Source organism: Rutidosis leptorrhynchoides, chromosome 1 (genome assembly GCF_046630445.1).
Source record: "Rutidosis leptorrhynchoides isolate AG116_Rl617_1_P2 chromosome 1, CSIRO_AGI_Rlap_v1, whole genome shotgun sequence".
NCBI classification, from domain to species: Eukaryota; Viridiplantae; Streptophyta; class Magnoliopsida; order Asterales; family Asteraceae; genus Rutidosis; species Rutidosis leptorrhynchoides.
Genome location: NC_092333.1, coordinates 712,985,072 through 712,992,267, shown reverse-complemented (window position 1 = coordinate 712,992,267; position 7,196 = coordinate 712,985,072). Strand labels below are relative to the sequence as shown.

Genomic DNA, 7,196 nt, shown 5'->3' with positions numbered 1-7,196 from the left:
TAATCTTAATGAAAAATGTCGAGTTACTTAACTTGTCGATATCCAACATCTAAGTTATTTACACTCCACGTTCTTACTTATAAATCACTTTACCATTTTCCGAATGTCGTCAAAAAGAATAGATTTCTTAAATCACAGTGGACCTTATAACATAGACCCGTAATCATATCATAATGTATCTGATAAATCAATCATTTGATATTATCTTCTAATTCCATCGATAAACATATTGAAACAAATACGTTCATGTAAAGTATTATACGTTTAATACTTTATTAATATTTTTAAGTTATAATATATATATATATATATATATATATATATATATATATATATATACATATATATATACATATTTATTTATATATAACGGTTCGTGAATCGTCGGAATTTGGTCGAGGTTATAATGAATGTATGAACACAATTTAAAATTCTTGAGATTTAACTTAACAAACTTTGCTTATCGTGTCGGAATAATATAAAGATAAAGTTTAAATTTGATCGGAAATTTCCGGATCGTCACAGTACCGACCCGTTAAAGAAACTTCGTCCCGAAATTTGAGTAAGGTCTTCATGGTTAACCATAAAACTGTTTTCATGACGAATATGAGTTGATAAATAGAGTTTCATCATTACTGAGTAATGTAGATAAAACGATTCGATTATGTGAAGCGTACGAGGGTAGCTGTCACAACAGTTTGAGATAGAAATTTAAATTTTGACGTAGTCACGGTGGATTTCTGGAATTCAAGGGATTTAAAGAAATCTTTAAAATCTGAATAAAATTTGATTCTTCGGAGATTAAGGAATAGGATCGTCTTTGGTTAAATGCGATAATCTGTTTTGATTGCTCTGTCGGATATTTCATTATAAATCCACCCTCTTTATTTCCTTTATATTTTGGAGTTCCATCCTTTTGTTTTCTCTTCTTGACTTTAAGTCAGCGAATAATGGTTCAGAATTCGTAAGTATGGAGTTTCGAACGAACATGACTAATGTTCTAAGGAAGAAATTGTAATAGCACGATCTTGATTGGTTAAATTACCAAAATTCAAGAGAAAAGACAGAATTATCAAGAAATTATGTTCTTGATATGTTTAGAGATTAGATAGAATGTAAGAGTCGCGTAACATGGCACATGATGACGTTATGGTCTGTGAATCATCATGTTTCATTAGAAACTCAGCATGACTTACTGTAATATAATCACGTTGATCAAGTGTCATTATATTATACTAACTCATGCTTCAGTTCCCAACACTACTTCGAAAACATTCATACTTCAAACTTGAAGATTTCAGATTTTAGAAACTAAAAAATTTCCTTTATGATATAACACTGATATCGCCAAGAGATAAATGATTTCGGACAAGAATACTTATGAAAATATCCTCAAAAATATCGAAGATATTTATGATGATATTTTTGGAATTTCTAAGATCGAAGGTTGATAAAGAAAGATTTTCCGCAAGATTTTAACATGACTTCGAAGCAGGATATTCTCTAAAGATTTCATCGGATCCAGAATTACCTGGATTCTTTGAATATAGGGTTTGGTCCTTGTATTTGTCCTTGGTCTCCTTCATGGTTAGCTCAATCTGTTTTTCAGTACCAAATTTTCTATCGAGCGTTCCCAACATTCCATTCTTTATTATCAAACTTTTGGCCGTTTAGACCATCTACGATTTTGCTATTTTCTCTGCATTTAATGCTACCATATCTGGGTCATCGGTTATCAATCCGAGGTGGTTTCAAGAGAATTGTGTTTTTAGATGATTAAACATTGATGGTAATATGTTGGAATATAAAAGGTTCCCCGGTAACAATAAAGAGCACGCATATATATCAAAATTATGATATGGTTGTTTCGAACGAAAAGTCGAAGTTGATTTGCTGGAGCTGTGACAAAATTTGCTACTTTGAAAAGGAATTGCAAAGTGATTTTCGGTAATAACAACGCCTAGGGAGCTAGCACAGATACGTGTTAAATGTTTACTCAGGTTCTGAGTGTTTTCAGGTGCATAACTATATGCATCGATCTTTTCTTCCGTAGATGAAGTGCGGTTGGTTTATCCTCTCGATTGAGGTGTTTTCAAGAATTGTGAAAGATTTGAATGCAGATTGTAATCGTCAAGATACCAATGAAGTTTAGGATGAAATCAAGTGGCAAACTTGAAGAATTGTTTAGTTTCATATGTTATAATCAATATTTTAATTCATTATAATTGTCCAATGTTATTAGTCCACAGTCGATAGTCCACAATTAACAGTCCAATAATTTATATATAGTTTAATATATAATATTCGAATTAATTAATACTTATCGTGACCCGTATACATGTCTCAGACTCGATCACAACTCAAAGTATATATATTATTGTAGAATCAACCTCAACCCTGTATAGCTAACTCCAGCATTACTGCATATAGAGTGTCTATGGTTATTCCAAATAATATATATATATATATATATATATATATATATATATATATATATATATATATATATATATATATATATATATATATATATATATATATATATATATATATATATGCGTCGATATGATATGTCAAAACCTTGTATACGTGTCTCGATATTTAAAATGCGTAAAAATAAATAACAGAAATTAAATGACGACAAATAAAATTGTAAGAATATAAATTGCGATAAATAAATTGTGATAAATAAAATGTAATCAGTTAGCTAGGAACAGTTAGCTAGGAACAGTTAGCGTGAATTCTTAACAAAATTTCTCATAGTTAATTTGTTTGTTTCTAACAAATTTTATTTTGTCCAATGTTTTCTTCATTATGCCACTTGTTGGATTCTGATAGGTCAAAATCCAAATATAAAATTGGATGAAAATGATTATTCTGCGGTGAACGGATACGTATATCGGTGGTTGTAAGTAGGATAGTAAATGACTATTGAATCAGATTCGAAAAATGTACAATGTAACTTATTAATGTGAAATCTAAATATTCCTCAGGTATTACCTACCCGTTAAAATATTTTCACCATTAACAGTTTGTACGAAAGAATTTTTAATTACAATCTTTATGAAAAAAATATATATATACCTATATATTTTCTTCGGATGTAATCATGGATTTAATGAGTCAATATGATATTAAACTCATTTGATTTACCGTTAGAACAAGAATATATAATCTCTAAAACATTAGAGATTACATAATCGCTATGTCGAATGAAAATAAATGATGTAGAACGTCATGTAGAACAATGATTATACTCGAGGTACAGAATGAGATGTCGAAGCTGGTGACGCGGATGTTGTTGTTGGTGGTACTAGTGCTGTTGGTGCTGAGGCTGGTGATGTTACTGGTGTTGGTGATACTGCAGGTGCTTGCAAATTGTGTACCATGCTCTCTAAAGTTAACACTCGAGCTCCGAGTTCTTTAACTTCTTCTACTAACCCTGGTTGGTTATCGGTGTGAGGTAAAGGTCGGATATCTTCTCTAGTTCCGTTAATGGTAGTCTCAAGACGAAAAATTCTTGCAAAAAGGGTATAAACGGTGTTGCGAACGGGTTCGCCGGTTAGCGGGTCAAGTAATCCAAGGTTAGGTGGTAGATTTGGTTCATGATATGGAGTACCTTCTTCCCTTCTCCATAGGGTGAGTATGTCGTGAACCCACCCCCATTTTCTCCAGTAATCACGGTAGTTGATTGATTGGTGTGCTCCTGTCACGCTGTCTTCGGAGTCAGAGGAACTTGGTCGATTCGTAGAGGCCATCTTAAGCGATCACAGAAAAGATTTTTGGTATGAAGAGTTTAGTGACAGAAATTGATAGTTGGATGGTATTCTCAATGCATAATGTACATAGATATATATAGTACCAGGATCCCTTAAATTACGGAGAAATTTACGAGAGATATCAGGCAAGGTCTACAGTAACAGATACGCTAAGATATGAATTTTGTCTATACACTTATTCATGCAATCAATGCAGTAAAAGGTGTCTAGACTAAGAATAATGAGCAGGTAATTTCCTAAAGATGATAAGAAGATGATTTCCGAAAAAAATGATAAGCGAAACTTTTGACATGCAGACACGGTCGAAGTCCAGACTCACTAATGCATCCTAACGACTATCAGTTAGACACACTAATGCAGACCTGGTTCGCTAAGACCACCGCTCTGATACCAACTGAAAGGACCCGTTCATATACATTATAAACTATTCATAATAGTTGATTACATCGCGAGGTATTTGACCTCTATATGATACATTTTACAAACATTGCATTCGTTTTTAAAAGACAAACTTTCTCAATGTTCATAACAATAAAATCTACCGGGTAATAAAAGTCTTCCACTTTCACAATCACATTTTCCAACATACCCCTTGGAGTTCTCATTGACCGATCCGCAAGTTGAATGAGAATATCAGTTTGTTTTAAAGTTCCCAACTTGTACCGATCAACAAAACTTGATGGAAGTATGTTAATACTAGCCCCCAAGTCCAATAAAGCCTTTTTGACATTAACATTACCCACCGTAACCGAAACTAATGGTGTCCCCGGGTCCTTAAACTTCGGTGAAAGTGAACCATAAATGACCGCACTCACTTTTTCAGTCAATTTTACCTTTTTGGGCAATGATGCATTTAGTTTCCGTTTTTGAACACACAAATCCTTTAAAAATTTAGCATATGCTGGAATTTGTTTGATTGCATCAGTAAGTGGAATATTGATTTTTACTTGTTTAAATGTTTCTCACATATCATCTGTTTTTGGTCCCTTTTTGCCATAAGGAAATTGGTTCGGGGACTCCAAAGCCTTGGGGAATGGAATGATATTAGTCTCCACATCTGTTTCCCCAATTTTGAAAATTTTCGATTTTTCAACATTTAACCCAACCCCAAAATCCACCACAACTTCATTAACATTATTACTCAAATCATGTAAAATAGGAGACTTGCCTGGACCATACTCGATTTCTGATTTCCTAGGCATTTTTACCTTGTTATCATATGTCTTTCCACTCCTTAAAGTGCCCACCATGTTCACTTTATGTTCTCTTCCTTGTGATTCATGATTCGGATCAAGCAATGTATAACTCGGAATTGTATCCGATTCTCGTGTTGCCTTTTTCTCCGCCACTTGACCAATTTGCTTACCCAATGCCGCAATTGACTTATTTTAAATTTCCAAAGTCTTCTTCATCTCTTCCATAAATGACTCCAACCTAGCATCCGTGCTTTAGGATTGACTTTGTTGATTATTTTGAGACAAGTTTTAGTTTTGGTTTTGGTTTTGGTTTTGCATTTGATATTGGTTGTTGTTTTGAAATTTGTTCGGGTATTGGGTTTGGTGTTGCTTTGGTGCATTCAATGTGTTGTTGTTGTTCTAGCTGAAGTTCGGATGATTCCTTCACCCTGGGTTGTAGGTATTGGAATATGGATCATACTTCCGCCCTTGAACCTCGTTCACTTGCTCTTCTATCCCTAATGGCAACCATTTGCATAATGAGAAGCATCACCACATATCGAGCACACATCCCGAACCTGCACAAAATTAACACTACCACCCTGGTTCGGGTTGTTAAACATTGGAAGCAACATCTTTATCTCATCTAATTCCTTTTCTAAATTCCTAGTCAAACCTCCCGAGTTAGACACGTGGTTAACATAGGAAGGATTGTAAGTTTGCCGTGCAATCGAAGCTTGGGTTTTTGAACCCTTGCTCAATTGCTCGAAAAATGTCCATTCATCCTCACTACTTCGAGTCATAAACACACCACCACTAGCCGCTAATAGGAATCGTCTATTTTGTGAGTCAAAACCATCATAAAAAACTTTTACAAGTTCCCATTTCGGTATTTCGTGGTGAGGACAAGATCTAAGTAATTCCTTCAGACGTTCGTATGCTTCATGAAAAATTTCACCTGGCAATTGCCTAAAAGATTTAATTTGTATACGCATATCTGAAGTTTTACTTATCGGGTAGAATTCCTCAAGGAATTTCTTTTTCATCACCGCCCAAGTAGTGATACTCCGGACGGGTAAGGACAAAAACCTACGCTTTGCTTTATCTTTTAAAGAATAAGGAAATAGGCGAAGGCGTACCTCTTCATTCGTGAACCCGTTTACCTTATTTGTGAAATGCCCCGTTCATATCGATTATAAACGTTTCATATTAATTGGTTTTATTGCGAGGTTTTGACCTCTATATGAGACGTTTTTCAAAGACTCCATTCGTTTTTAAAACACACCATAACCTTTATTTTATCGACAAAGGTTTTGAAGACATAACATAGATTATCAAGTAATGATAATCTAAAATATAACGTTTACACACGACCATTACATAATGGCTTATAATAATAATATGTTACAACAACATAAGTTCTCGAATGCAGTTTTTAAACAATATTAAACAAGCATGAAGACTCCGATTCTTGTCTTTATTTAGCATGCGACAGCGGAAGCTCTTAAAAATCACCTGAGAATAAACATGCTTTAAACGTCAACAAAAATGTTGGTGAGTTATAGGTTTAACATATATATATCAAATTGTAATAATAGACCACGAGATTTCATTTATAAATTCGCACACAGATATAAGGCAATCTATATAAAAATCATTCATATGATGAGCACCTGGTAACCGACATTAACAAAAATGCATCTAGCATATCCCCATACAGGCACCTCGTCTGTATATAATATAAACCTCGAAGTACTAAAGCAGTTTAAATTCTCTGACTGGGGCTTGTCAAGGCCCATAGATCTATCTTTAGGATTCGCGTCAATTAGTGGCGTTCACTAATTCTTAGGTTACCAGACTAAACAAAAAGGGATACGCGGTATAATAATTCAATCATAGAATGTAGTTCAAGTACGTGTGTCTATTTTGTAAAATACTTTCAAAACTGCATGTATTCTCATCCCAAAATATTAGACAGTAAAAATGGGACTATAACTCACTTTCACAGATTTTCAATTCATCGAGAATTAGACTTGGCCACGGGTCGATTCACGAACCTATAACAAATATATACTATATATCAAAGTATGATAGAAATATATTTACATCAATATTTTTATTACGTGTTGATGATTTACATTATCAAGTTAGCAGTCCAACGTTAGTAGTCCACAATTAATAGTTCACAGTTAATAGTACATAATTAAATTGATATATCATCCTAAAATAATCAAGACATATT

At 33.6% G+C, this 7,196-nt stretch overlaps 1 non-coding gene across 1 annotated transcript; it reads left to right on the top strand.

Annotated features, from left to right (window-relative positions):
* The first annotated feature begins 5,845 nt into the window (after positions 1 to 5,845).
* LOC139887086 (small nucleolar RNA R71) lies at positions 5,846 to 5,951 on the top strand. Its single transcript, XR_011772932.1, has one exon. It is a non-coding gene; the product is annotated as a small nucleolar RNA R71 (small nucleolar RNA).
* Positions 5,952 to 7,196: the final 1,245 nt, after the last annotated feature.